The sequence below is a fragment of the Tachysurus vachellii genome, chromosome 3, assembly GCF_030014155.1.
Source record: "Tachysurus vachellii isolate PV-2020 chromosome 3, HZAU_Pvac_v1, whole genome shotgun sequence".
NCBI classification, from domain to species: Eukaryota; Metazoa; Chordata; class Actinopteri; order Siluriformes; family Bagridae; genus Tachysurus; species Tachysurus vachellii.
In genome coordinates, this window is record NC_083462.1 from 3,813,200 (window position 1) to 3,827,023 (window position 13,824).

Sequence of the window (13,824 nt, forward strand, 5' to 3'; positions counted from 1 at the left end):
GGCTTTGTAGGCCAGCATCAGTGTTTTGAATCTGATGCGTGCAGCTACCGGAAGCCAGTGGAGGGATCGCAGCAGCGGGGTGGTATGCGAGAACTTTGGCAGGTTGAAAACAAGCCGGGCAGCTGCATTTTGGATCATTTGCAGAGGACGGATTGCATTCATAGGTAGACCTGCCAGCAGTGCATTGCAGTAATCCAGTCTAGAAATGACAAGAGACTGAACAAGTACCTGAGCAGCCTGTGTGGACAGAAATGGTCGAATCTTTCTAATGTTGTAGAGAAGAAACCGACATGAGCGAGTCACATTAGCAACATGAGAGGAAAAGGACAGTTGATTGTCCATGGTTACCCCAAGGTTGCGAGCTGTGGCTGAAGGGGAGATCAGATCGTTGTGCAAGGATATAGCAAGATCATGACCTGGGGATGAGTCACCTGGGATGAAGAGCAGCTCAGTTTTGCTAGGATTAAGCTTTAACTGATGAGCTGTCATCCATGATGAAATTTCTGCCAGACATGCAGAGATTCGGTCAGAAGCTGTGGCATCTGCGGGTGGGAAAGAGAAGATAAGTTGTGTATCATCAGCATAGCAGTGGTAAGAGAACCCATGTGAGGAAATAACTTCACCAAGAGAGTGAGTATACAGGGAGAAAAGAAGAGGACCAAGTACTGAGCCTTGTGGGACGCCAGTGGAGAGTCTGCGTGGAGCAGATGTCACTCCCCTCCATGTTACCTGATATGAGCGTCCTTCCAGGTAGGAAGCGAACCATTCCCAAGCTGATCCGCAAATCCCAAGACTCCTGAGGGTGGCTAAGAGAGTCTTATGGTTGACCATATCAAACGCTGCTGAAAGGTCAAGGAGGATAAGGACGGATGAGAAATTGGCTGATCTAGCAGCATGTAGTTTCTCAGAGACATCTAAAAGGGCTGTCTCTGTGGAATGAGCTGCTTTAAAGCCAGACTGGTTGGGGTCTTGGAGGTTGTTCTGTGAGAGATAGACAGACAGTTGATTAAAGACAATGCGTTCAAGAATTTTTGAAAGAAACGAGAGAAGTGATACCGGTCTGTAGTTACTGATGTCTGATGGATCCAGAGCAGGTTTCTTCAAGATGGGAATAACCCTTGCTCTCTTGAAAGTAGTTGGTACCTGACCAGATGCTATGGATCTATTGGCGATAGTGGTAATGAAGGGCAGAAGGTCTTGCGAGATGGTCTGGAGCATAGTGGAAGGGAGTGGATCCAATGGGCAGGTGGTAGGGTTGCAAGACTGGATGAGTTGTAGAATCTCTTCTGCTGCTACAGTTGAGAAATGTGACAACAAAGGTGTAGGGGAGTCCATACTCTGAGACTTGATGCAGTCGGGGCTGAAGTGAAGGTCCGGCAGATTTCCTTAATCTTCTCCTGGTAGAAAGAAGCAAAGTCTTCTGCAGTCAGGGAGGATGAAGAAGGTGGAGCCGGGGGGTTGAGCAGAGAAGAGATGATGTTGTGGAATTTCCGAGGGTCATGTGAGGAAGCTTCAAGCTTTTCCTTGTAGAAGGAAGTCTTGGCAGAAGTCACATCTGAGGAGAACTTGGCCATGAGTGTTCGGTGAGAATCAAGATCTGCATCAAGTTGTGATTTCTTCCACTTTCTCTCTGATGATCTTAGCTCTCTTCGATTGTTGCGCAGCACATCTGAAAGCCAAGGAGCAGAACAAGAAGTTTTCTTGGGTTTAGTGGACATAGGGCAGAGGAAGTCCATAGTTGAGGAAAGAGATGAGAGGAAAGTATCTGTGGCCGAGTCCAAGGGCAGTGAGGAAAAAGACTCAGGATCAGGAAGGGAAGAAAGAGTGCCAGAAGCTACAGAAGAAGGGGAGACAGAGTAAAGGTTGCGGCGGGTAAGAGCGAGGGGGTGAGAGGTACTTTTAGGTAGGGTAGGGAGAGTGATGGTGAAGGATACCAGGTGATGATCAGAGACGTGTAGTGGGGTAGCAGTCACGTCTGTAGCTGGAGAAGGATGGGTGAAAACCAGGTCCAGTACATTGCCTCCTTTGTGTGTGGGGATGTAGCTGTTGAGTGTGAGTGTGAAAGTACCACTGGCACTGAAGGAAAGTACCACTGGCAGTTATGGATAGACTGAGAGACACACTTTATGACCTGTTAAAAACTGATGTTATTGAACAAGTGACTGAGCCAACAACATGGGTCAATAGTCTTGTGGTCACTGAAATTATACAGCAATTATATGAACACCCTTGATGTCCCCAAATGTCTCACAGTTGCGCTGCTGAAAACTTCACTCGCCGACTTAATCCCAAATGGTAGGCGCTTAAACCTATAGCGCCCCCATGGTGTGTTGAAAGTGCACAATAGTGACGACTCCTTGTCGAGCTTTATTTGCCAATAGCCGTCCTTCTCATCCAGCACTGTGAAGATTTTCTTACCAGCAAGTTTGCACAACACCTCATCTGCTGTGGGAATTGAGTAATGCTGTCTCAAAATGGCCTTATTTAAGTCTGTAGGATCTAGGCAAACCTTCAGCTTCTTCTTGTCTTTCTTTTCAGTGACCACAAGACTATTGACCCATGTTGTTGGCTCAGTCACTTGTTCAATAACATCAGCTTTTAACAGGTCATAAAGTGTGTCTCTCAGTCTATCCATAACTGCCAGTGGTACTTTCCTGCAGCCATGTATGACAGGAGTGACTGTAGGATCAATGTGGATGTGATGTTCTCCTGAGAACTCACCAAGTCCTTCAAAGACACTTGCATGTTGCTTTAGCAGCTCGTCTTTTGTAGTTGGGTACTTGACTGCGAGCGTATCAATGTCCACCCTTTTTATTAGACCTAATGCTTCACATGCATCCTTGCCTAGGTGGGAGTGGGATGAGTGGTTTGACACATAAAACAGCAGGTTGGATTTGGTTTGAGCATTGGAGCACTCCAGTGAGATTGTTCCCTCCGGTTTCAGTTGCAGGTATGTGTGTGTCGGTTTCAGTTGCAGGTTTACTCATTTTTCATGCTTGACTTTTCTCATCAGTGTTTTGTACACAGCCTGCGGTAGTACATTTGTTTCTGCTCCTGTGTCTAACTTGAACTTAACCGACATGCTTCCTACATCTATGTCAGCATACCAGGAATTGTCTCTTTTAGCACGTAGGTGGTCTATGTTCACTGTCCCAATGAAAAGTGAATCTATTTCTGAGCTCAAATTATGCATTTTCATCGTATGTGTTGCTTTTGTAGACTCACACATCTTTGCGTAGTGATTGAGCTTACCACACTTTCGGCACAAGACTCCAAATGCTGGGCAAAGCCTTGGTTGATGTGACTTTCCACATTTCCTGCACACTTGACCCTTTACTTTCTTGCTGTCACTTTGTACTTGTGGTTTTCTTCCTTGTTTCCACTGTTGATTGTCTTTGGATTTGTTCACTGCATGTATTGCTCTTTCTTGTGTTGTAGTACTCATTGCTTGTATTTGTGCTTTGGCAGTCTCCGCTGCTCTGCAGATGTCAATCGCGAGATCAGACTCTCTTAACAGTCTTTCTTTGAGCCGTGTATCATTCAAACTGAATACAATCTTGTCTCTGATCATGTCGTTTTCTGATGCCCCGAATTCACAGTCCTTTCTTTTCTGTCTCAACTCAGTCACATATTTCTCAATGGCAACTGACTCTGCCATGGGATGAGCCCAAAACTGATGTCTTTCAAACACAGTGTTTTTCTTTGGCTGGCAATATGTTTTGAATGCATATAAAATATCATCCACTGTTAGCTCTGCTTCATCCGCCTGTGCAATATTTAGTGTGTTGTATACATCTAGAGCGTCCTCTCCGAGTGCATGCAGTAAGATAGCTACCTGTACTGTTGCTTCCTTTTCTGCAGCACCACTTGCAGTCATGTATATTTGAAAGCGTTGTTCCCATCTTCTCCAGTTTTCGCTTATATTGCCTGCTAACAAGAGCGGGGACGGTAGTTTAAACTGATCCATCTCTTTACCGATTCCAAGTGTAGCCGCCTGCTCGCTCCCGCTAGCGTAGCCGTTAGCAAAAGTCCGGCAAACAAAAAAAAATAAAATCGGCGCACTGGACCACTTCTGACACCATGTAGTATTTTCGTTTTGCAATTATATATATATATGACGTGCATTGAGGTGAGAGGAATTAAAACAGGCAAGTAGACTGTTTACTCTTTATTTAACAACAGCCGTGCCGGCCACAACCTTCATCAGTCAAACTCACCTAACCAGAACAACACACTCCCAGGAAATCCCTCCGCCTCTAAGTGGGCACTATTTAACATAAGTATATGTGCGCTGCACAATATACTACACACAGGAAACGGGAACATCAACACCAACATACAACAACGACCAACACCAGGGAAGTGAACAAACGGGGTAGATATAGCAAGCAGGAACCAATCACCAAGCAGAGACAATCAGTGACTAACATGATACACTTGGGGGGGAGATAGAGTGCAATTAGTGTCCATGGTAACCAATGAGTGGGCGGAGCAAACAATTAACAGCACGGCAGACAGCAGACAGAAACAGGGCAAAACACAGACAGACTCATTACAGATGCTCTTTTAACTACTATTCTGAGAGACTGGATATAACTCTGTGAAATTTAAAGTGCATCCTTGATGCTTCAGCAGCAGTCTGCTCACAGGATCAGGTATCTTTACAAAGGTAACATTTATCCAGAAATACATAAAACATTATCTTCAGAAAAATTCATATTCAGTGATTACACATAATTATATTTAAATTACTCAGAAAACATCCCAAAACAGCATGCAAACCTTGTGTAGACATTAATTATTCAAATACAACAGCCACTGGCAAGTCTCCTGTCTAGCAGATCTTTCAATATTTAACTTTTAGTGTTAGAAGTACAGGAAGTTCTATTTATTAAAATTACAATACGCAGTTTTTATAGATATAAATAATATAGATAAGTATACAGTATTGTCGGTTTCGTACAGCAAAGCCATGGATATAAGAAAGTGTTTTAAAGATTAATCATTGTCAAAGACAACTTCGACCAACAAGAAGTGTGGAGGAGCTTTTGTGCCTTATATACTATTGATATACTAGTACTCAAGAAAGCCACTAGATGGCACTGTGTTCACTGTTATATGATGAATATTATGCAATGAGTAATAAAGAATATACTAATACAAATGTTAAGAGAAAATAAACAGAGAAGTTGATCATATGGAAGAGGATTTCAATCGTTGAATAGAATATGATTGTCTTGTGTTTTTGTTTAAATATTGAACGCGGTCTGTTTTAATTATAATAAATACTGGTGAATATCTGTTTCTCAGATCATAATAAAGTCTATGAAAATGAAATGTTCCCTATTCTGTATGTTCTGGATAAAGGAAATCCAATGACCATGTAAAACCTTGCTTTTTAGGATATCTAAAGATTTAAACTGAATACCTTCTTGTGCCTGTGCTTGTGTAAGTGAACTGTTTTACTAATATACTAATCTACTATCCCAAGCCAGAGATCAGGAAGGAACTAAAATGTTAAACTGAGACCTTGGATAAGTATTCAGGTTTAAACCTGGTCTGTATAACCAATATAATCATACTTTTTATTTATTTATTTGGAGTTCAACCTTTCTTAAATATCTTAAAACGCCAAATATTTACTCTTTCTAGTGCGAACTAAAACATCCAGATAAAAGTAACCTGGACATTTTTTCATATTATCCTCCTGAATCAAATCAGGCTGAAGAGCAGATATTGTTACGACCCCGAGTTAAGTCTAGGGGGTTTTCAGGGTCAGCAACTAGCGATGACCAACATGGCTGTATAGCGATGGAAAAGGCTAACCGGTTTCATATGAAACAAACAGAAAATCAAAACCCGCTTACCTAACACAGCTTTATTTTAGTCACACTCATCTACAAACAAAAGTGAAACTAAAATCCTAATTACACTATTCTTCCCTTGCTAAAATACAGGGGGAGGCACCGCCCCTTACCTGAGGTCTCTAGACACAGAAGTATACAACGTGGTGTACAATGTATGAGCGCACTCCTTCTTACCTCTTCCAGCCTCGTACATAGAACAATATTGTACACAAACAGTATTAATAGCAACGGCAAAATACACAACTCTCACAACACGCCAACCAATAACCCAACAATGAGTTGTCGTGACGTTCACGCTTCAACTCTGAAGTATGTACGCTGTGTCTCTTCCCTGAACAGACCGGTACTGGGCAAAATGCATTGTTATGCAGCCAATCAGCTCTGGAGCTCTTGGAGTCAGTGGAACTTGCAAATATCCCTTAAGAAGTTGTAATTTGGTGACAAAAGTGGCTTTACCTACAGTATCAATGCAATCATCAATTCGTGGTAACGGAAACGAGTCAGTGACGGTTACGCCATTGAGTTTTCTGTAATCAGTACAAAGTGCCATCTGGTTTTGGCACCAACACACAAGGTGAGCTCCATGGACTACAACTAGGAATTGCTAACCCATTTTTCACCAAGAATTCCACTTCTTTACACATAATTTCAGGCTTGGCCATATTCAGTCGATAGGGATGCTACTTTAACGGAGCATCCTTCATTACTTTAATGTCATGTTGTAAGACAGATATCTGTTTGGGTACATCACCAAATATCGAGGGAAATTCCTTAATTAAAAGCTAAGATATCTTTACGCTGAGGGTCAGGTAAATGAGCAACCACCGAAAAAGTGTATCCGATTCCAGAGTTTTTAAAAGCTTTGGGCTTTTCCTACCAGCTTACATTGTAGTAATAATGTCCACAACTCCTTTGGCCACTTTAAAGATTTGGCAATTCTTTCAAACACACTAAACTAGGTGTCAATTTCCGTTTTTCTAAAAGGCGGGACTAGCACAATATGTTTCAGAATTTCAAAAAAGTGCTCGATACCACCGCAACTCCTAGACTGGGTATAATTGGAGTCGGAGGCGGAGACTCAGGCTTAGGAACAGGGAGAGGAAGCTGACTCCGCTGGGTAGTAGACTGAAGAGAAAACTCCTTCACCCTCATGTCTAACTCCCCTAACCGAATTTCTCTCTCCACTTATAGCTCCATCCGTTGGATCGTGAGCTTTAACTCATGCTCAGCCTGTCTCTGCTCTGCTCGCTCCTCCTTGTCCAGTTCCAAATGTCATATACGCACTTTCATACGAGCATTCTCTAGAGACCCAGAGGTCTGTAGAGAGAACATCTCAAACCTAGGTAGAGTCACCTTAGTCTTAGGAAGGTGCAATTCAGACTCCCATTTTCTGGTGTCAATAGGAGTGCTTAAGCTAATAACAGCTCCAGGGCCAATTAGCAAACTTAAAACATGTAACTTCACAAGTTTTTCCACCACAAGCTTTTTAATTTCTCTCTTTAATAATTTTTTGGACAGCGACATTTCAAAGTGAGCCGCAATCTCCAACAAATCATCCTTTCTACACTCATCCAACCTCTTAGGAGAGGCAGCAATTAAGAAGGCTTTTAGCTCAACACAACCATAGTGCCTACAAAAGAAGGCCACGTTGTTCAATTAGCACTACCACTCACTACACACAATAATCACCACTATACGGGAAACTTTTAAAGATCCCCCACTGGTTACGACCCCAAGTTAAGTCTAGGGGGTTCTCAGGGTCAGCAACTAGCCATGACTAATGTGGCAAAGGGATGGACACAATGCTTGTGTTGATTTTTCTTTACTGTACAACGTGGCAGTCTTATTTACAATACTATATATAATTATATGCAAATGGTTTTGTACTTCTACAACAGACGGGACTGGACAATTGGCGGCACCAAAGAAAGAAACAAACAGAAAGTCAAAACCCGCTTACCTAACACTGCTTTATTTTAGTCACGCTCATCTACAAACAAAAGGGAAACCAAAATCCTAACTACGCTATACGTCCCTCACTAACTAAAATACAGGGGGAGGCACCGCCCCTTACCTGAGGTATCTAGACACAGAAGTGTACTACGTGGTGTACAATGTATGAGTACACTCCTTCTTACCTCTTCCAGCCTCGTACGTAGAACAATATTGTACACAAAGAACATTAATCGCAAGGTATTGAAATCAAATCATCTTAAGTCTCAAAGTATACAAATTTCAATCAAAGAAAATACAACTTAAAAATATTTTTGTCTATATGGAGTCTAGTATTTATACTTTAGTAATAATTTTTATTAGGCTACATACATTTTGTTATATATATTTAAACAGGTGGAATAAATAAAATGGAGAACATTTCCAAAAACCTTTCAATGCACAAAGAACCACAGTTGTCCTTTGATATAAAGCTCTCATTTTGAGGGTAAATTTTTATTTAAAAAAAAACACCAGATAAAACACATTTATTCCGTAACACTGATTTTACAGCGTTCAGAAAGTCCCTGATGAAACATCAGGCATAAAAGACACACTGTACAGAACACAAAGATGAGCTTAAGTCTCTTTATCTAGTCATGATTTATCTAATCTGATTTTATAATCCATATTCTGGGAGCTGTAGGTTTTCATTTACTATACACATGGGTGAATATAAAATTTCTCATGAGCAATTTTTGAAGGGGGACACAAATAATACAGTCAAATTGTACTTATAAAGACATGTCCCCACAGTGAAAAACTTTGCTTTTATCATTATTATTGCAGCATGGAGACGGTGTCATTATGGTTATTTCTCAGGTTCAATGACAAAGCAGATTTTTCTTCAAAACTATTTATTGCATTGTTTGTGTTGTTTACAGTGAAGCCATCAACATACAATAAAATATAAACATGACTGTTATTATGAAAAAAAAAAAAATATATATATATAATAATGTTTTGTAACAAAATCAATTATTAAATAATCAATTTACAGTAACTGCTTTATGTATAAAAATAACAAAACGGCTTTGGCGTGTTAGTTGCAGTGCACTATACTGTACAACAAGCTATTGTAAACAAGCTAACATTAACTAAATAAGTAAGATTTTAATCGCTAATATAGCAGATTCATGGAAAATTACATCGGTAATCAGCATTTTTACCGCAACTAATTTATGAATGAGTCTGCCTCAACTACATTAAAGAGAATCAATTTATTTAAAGTGAATAAAATCCCCTACTTAATGGAGTTGAACACTAATTGAGCCGCAGTCACACACCTGACTCGTGTGTGCAGAGTAGGTGATGAACTGGGAAAGCAGGCAGTGGGTCAAACCACTGTGAGGAAGGGGAGGGGAGGGGAGGGGAGGGGAGGGGAGGGGGAAATCAACTGTTTCTAAATGCAGTTTTGCGTTTTTTTTCTACTTACACAATTATTTAGGTATACATACATATATTTTTCACAATAGAGAGTGCGATATTTTTTAAATAATTTTTAAAAAATTTTTAATTTTACGAATTTACGCCTATTGTTCTAGCAGAACTAGAAAGGAAAGAAAACTGATTGGGGTTTTGTAGCTGCACTGCTGTCAGAGCTGCTGTTACAGAAAATTAATCAACACCTCCTGACCAATCAGAATCCAATCACTATGGAAGATGAACACTGCACTTTCATCCAGGACATGAAACGTTTCATAAACATTCACAGTATCAGCTTACATCTATAAAAGAAAGACAATCAAGCAGGATGGGTTTGTTTTTTTTATTTAAAAAGATGATAAAAAATACAAGTAAAGTTACAGATTAAAGCTTGGTCAGAATTACATTACACACAGTCCAGCCTGCCAGAGGAAAGAAAGAAGCAAAATATGTTCACTTGCTGTTTGATGAAAGCTTAAAATTCCTGATCATAATTGTGCTAAAAACATCACCACTACTCAGTGAAATTGATTATAAAAAGGAATTCAGATTGCCAGATTATAAATTCTATTTTATTTACTGGGTTTGATTAAAACATGACCAGCACGTTAATGATACATTCAGAGATTTAAAATGCTCCTTCATTTGTAAATGAATTAATAAATAAATCCACATATTTCTTAATGCCAGCATAAAATATTGTGAAGAAATATTAACAAAATAAATAAATATTCTTGAAATATCAATATAATCTCTATAATAATCTCTTATTCCTATTAGTAGTGAACAGGAATTATAATTTAAGTTACAGAATACAGATATTTGGTTCTGTAAATTTTAATTAACAGTACAAGATTAAGGGACAGTTTAAAAATACTGTAGTTACTTGACCAACATTTATATAAAATGCAGTTTTCTCCCTTTTTTAATATCAGTGATGTTTTCTAACAGAATTATGAGCTTCACAAAATTACTACAAAGTCTGAAAAGTTGTGCATTGTAAGAGTATTAACAGATTTGTATAAAAACATTGCACATTGGATTGAAATCTATTGCTTTATCCACTAAATATCTGAAACAAACAAACAAACAAAAAGTTCATGGAAAAGTGCAGAAAAGTGCAGTGATGGAAAAGACAAGTGCAGGAAGGACAGAGGCACTGAAGCTGAACTGTAATCCTCACTGACAGACAGAAAGCTCTGGAAACTCCTCCCTGATGGACAAAACAGTAAAGAAATCCAATAAATAAAGATAAAACATCTCAACTCTATACACACACACACACACACACACATTCTTCTATCGTTAACACTGCAAACGTCAGTGCAAACAACAGCAGGAAGTACGCTGAGCTGTGATCATTAACAAACAACTCTAGACAACAATAAAAACACCATTCGAGCAAAACGTGTCATGTGATGACCCAAATCTTAACATGAACAGGAGGAATAAAAACATGCAGCGTCCATACAGAGAGACTTTAAATGGTGATTTAAATAAATAAATGAACATGTTCCACTTTCTTCCTACAGTTTTTTATCTGTCTCACTCACATCCAGAATTTTATCTTTATTAGTAACACAAAAGGTGTTTCAGCTCCACACGTTTCTGGGAGAAATAAACAACAAAATAAAACGTGTGAAAGCAGCTGTAGTGTCTAAAGGTCCTGCGGTTTGAGTTTCACTCACTTGTTATTCTGTTTGTTTACAGCAGCTTCTCAAGCTCCTCCAGACTGTTTCTCCTCCTATCACCACAAAGAAGAACAGAACTATTTGTTAATCACAAAATAAACCATCTAACATAAGCATCAGTCAGCAGAGTAAAGTATTACAAGTTCCCTCAGTTAGCTATAAAGGTGATGTGAATTTACCCTGGTTTGCGTCCCCAGATCAGGACTCCAATCCCAATGATGATGATGGTGATGATGATGATGGGGATGATCCTGATGGTGGTGTCGGGGAGGTTGGTGTTGGTGGAGGTAGTAGCTTTGGGGATGTCAGTGACTTAAAACAAAAAGCAACGTGCACACAGACACACACAGCATTTCCAGTGTTAAAGACCTGGGTGTTATATTAGACAGCAACTTGTCTTTTGAAAATCATATCGCTCATACTACAAAAACAGCCTTCTTCCACCTTAGAAATATTGCCAAGCTGAGAAACATCCTGTCTGTATCTGATGCTGAGAAGCTAGTTCATGCTTACATGACCTCTAGACTGGACTATTGTAATGCATTACTAGGTGGTTGTCCTGCATCTTTAATAAATAGGCTACAGTTAGTCCAAATTGCAGCTGCCAGAGTTCTCACTAGGACAAGAAAGTATGACCATATAACCCCAATTTTATCATCTCTACACTGGCTACCTGTTAAGTTTAGAATTGATTACAAATTGCTGCTACTTACGTACAAGGCTCTTAATGGTTTAGCTCCCATGTATCTAACTAGTCTTCTAACACGTTACAATCCTTCACGCTCTCTGAGATCACAAAACTCAGGACTTCTGGTAGTTCCCAGAATATCTAAGTCTACTAAAGGTGGCAGAGCGTTTTTGTATTTAGCTCGGTGGCTTAGTGGTTAGCACGTTCGCCTCACACCTCCAGGGTTGGGGGTTTGATTCCCGCCTCCGCCTTGTGTGTGTGGAGTTTGCATGTTCTCCCCGTGCCTCGGGGGTTTCTCCGGTTTCCTCCCCCGGTCCAAAGACATGCATGGTAGGTTAATTGGCATCTCTGGAAAATTGTCCGTAGTGTGTGATTGCGTAAGTGAATGAGTGTGTGTGTGCCCTGCGATGGGTTGGCACTCTGCCTTGATGCCCGTTGATGCCTGAGATAGGCACAGGCGCCCCGTGACCCGAGGTAGTTCGGATAAGTGGTAGAAAATGAGTGAGTGAGTGAGAACTTTAAAAACATGTGTAATCACTGATCTGGTGATTCTTTCTGTAAGGAGATGTTACTTAAATAGCATTTATAGAAGGAGTCTCCAGTGCCAGTGCTTTTAACAATCAGAGGTAAAGCATCTTCAGGACAGAGGAGTTTATGGTTTTATGTGGTTTGTTTCTCAGTAAGATGACTTTTTTTTTTATAAAGAGTCAGCCTGAGATAGAATGTAAGTGAAAATAAGAACTTATTTCAATTTCTACTGATGGACACGCAGGCAGGCAGACAGACGGACGCAAGCACAGACATTACATACCTTGGTAAAGGTGTCGAAACTGCAAAATATAAAGATAGTTATGATTAAATCATTCTTAAAAGAAACAGAATTTTAAACCTTATAGGAGCAGAAATAAAAATATAAACCTTTTGATTCGATCCATGACACATCACATCATGGAGAAGCTTGATGCAATGTGTCTTTACTGGACCATCTGTAAATATAAATCATCTGCACCATCTTTCAATATTTCAAGAGATTATAAAGTAATAAACTTGTGAAGATTTATGACAAGATCAGTGTTATTGGGTCACATTGGTCAGTCCTACTCAGGACTTTGCTGCAGTGCTGCTGAACTTGCAGAAGGTTATCATGTGGTCTCACCTTCCTGTACCAGGCTTTCTCACAGTCCGGGTCTTGAAGAACAGCAGACGGTATGTTAGGGGACACTGGATAAGTGTAACCATTTCCAGAAGAAATGACTTGACAGATCAAGTTGATGGTGATGAGAATATCTGTCATTATACAAATCTGAAGGAAAAAGTTAACAAAGAGGAATAAAAGTTCAATACATGCAGTGCAGTTTATTTAACTTTATTAATAAACCTGATTTGAAATCGAAGGCTCTAGGCTATTAGCATCACAGGCTAACTATTATTAGCTTGCTTGAAGAAGGATTGTATAAATATAAACTCGTATCTATATTTGCTAAAGAAGCAATAGGAAGGTCCTAACGTTTAAAAATCAGCCTCCTCTAGCGTGACTTATTTAAAATAAAAATTAAGCTTACTGTAATCCTCGACCGGTTTATGAAACCTCGACCTGAAACCGGGGTGTGCTTTCATACTGGTGTTCCGGAGAACTCAGTCCCCCTGTTTCCCCTTTAGCGCGCATGCGTGAAATCATGACGTTTTTCTCCACTTTCAGCATTAAACCGCTAGTGCGTACGTTATCATCGTGGAATTTTCATCAAAATAAGATATATTTCACCTCCTTTGTTTGATCGTTTGCAATTAAATGCCTACTTTAAAGTCTCTATAGTCTTTAATGCCTTATTATAAGCAGTTATTTTACTTAAACCTTAGTCATCAGAGCCGATCCTGACCTCCCCGGGGCCCTAAGCAAAATTCTGCTAAGGGGCACTCCTATCTGACCCGTGAGCCATGTAAACCATTTGCCACACATTCACACTTGACACCCCACTGCTCCCACTACAAACATCCCTCCTTTAAAAAAAAGTTTGCTCCTAGTAAATATGCAATAGCAGATATCAGAAATTATGTTTTTACTAGTGTACAATGTAATTCCTGATATCAAAAATATGATTACTACTAGAAATCACACTCTTAATATTTACATTTTAAGTACTGAAAACTGAATACTTGATAT

At 39.8% G+C, this 13,824-nt stretch overlaps 1 protein-coding gene and 1 long non-coding RNA gene across 5 annotated transcripts in view; both read right to left on the bottom strand.

The window, feature by feature from the left end:
• The window catches only part of LOC132842608 (uncharacterized), a 164,910-nt gene that overhangs the window by 93,291 nt on the left and 57,795 nt on the right, over window positions 1-13,824 (bottom strand). The window lies entirely within an intron of this gene.
• On the bottom strand, window positions 9,629-13,366 carry LOC132842160 (uncharacterized). 2 transcript variants are annotated; one of them, XR_009647994.1, is made up of 7 exons: window positions 13,226-13,366; window positions 12,820-12,966; window positions 12,582-12,649; window positions 12,475-12,493; window positions 11,155-11,287; window positions 10,973-11,028; window positions 9,629-10,497 (listed from the first exon to the last, which is right to left on the bottom strand). It is a non-coding gene; the product is annotated as an uncharacterized LOC132842160 (long non-coding RNA). The 2 variants fall into 2 exon arrangements; XR_009647993.1 differs by lacking the exons at window positions 12,475-12,493; window positions 12,582-12,649; window positions 12,820-12,966; window positions 13,226-13,366 and having other exon boundaries at window positions 11,155-11,952.